Source organism: Macrobrachium nipponense, chromosome 15, assembly GCF_015104395.2.
Source record: "Macrobrachium nipponense isolate FS-2020 chromosome 15, ASM1510439v2, whole genome shotgun sequence".
NCBI classification, from domain to species: domain Eukaryota; kingdom Metazoa; phylum Arthropoda; class Malacostraca; order Decapoda; family Palaemonidae; genus Macrobrachium; species Macrobrachium nipponense.
Window position 1 is genome coordinate 44,327,673 of NC_087208.1, and position 952 is coordinate 44,328,624.

Genomic DNA, 952 nt, shown 5'->3' on the forward strand with positions numbered 1-952 from the left:
GGTACCTAATCATTATTATTACCAAACAGGGATTTAGATTTTCCATGCATTTATCTTTGTTTATGAATATGTCAAAAAGGGTATGTAACAGAACCTTTTTATGCATTTAATCACTTATTATGTTTATACCTAAACATATGTTTACGAGCACGCTCCTAAGAAACAATGTTTAAAGTAACTTTTGTATTCAAGGCTTGAATGGTCGCAGACCGAGCCTAATGTAATAAATACATTACTTAAATAAAAATACAGTATCTGTAAATAAAAACCCATGACCTGAGGTCATGGCATTAGGAGGGTCCTACGTGACCAATGCAGATCTAGATTACGCTATGCGCTGTCTGCAGTAGCCTGGTTTAAATCTGTTTACATTGTCATCATTTTGCATTACTGATAACTTTGCACAACAACTTCCCATGGGAAGCGGTGACCTGTTAACCTACGCCGGAAACTTGTAACTTCCGAGCCGGCGGACTACGTATGTTTTTATATGAATCGCTGAGATAGCTAATGTTCCACTATCGAGGTGATGCTTTAGAATGGCAGTTAGCCGTGCCAGCATTCAAACATATCGGTCTCCCGACCGAACTGCATCTCTTAGTATGGAGTTACAGAATAAAGTTGTTATACCTTTTTTTCAACTTATCTGTTTGAATCCTCTCCTTTAGTTTAAGAAGAAAACCACTCTACTAAGATATCACATAGGAGATGGAAGGAACCAGAAATACTTACGAATGACAGTCGTAAGGAGAAACAAAAAAGTCTTTCGCAAAAGCGAAGAGACTAAGATATATATCAAAATCAAAATCGTGTAGGCCGGAATGCACCTCCTACCCATCCCCTCCCCTACCCCTAACCCCTACCCCGCCCCTCACGCAGCAAAAGAACTTGGGCAAAACAAGCATAGTATCCCCCCCCTCCCCCCCACAAAACATTCCGAGTGAGAACTTCA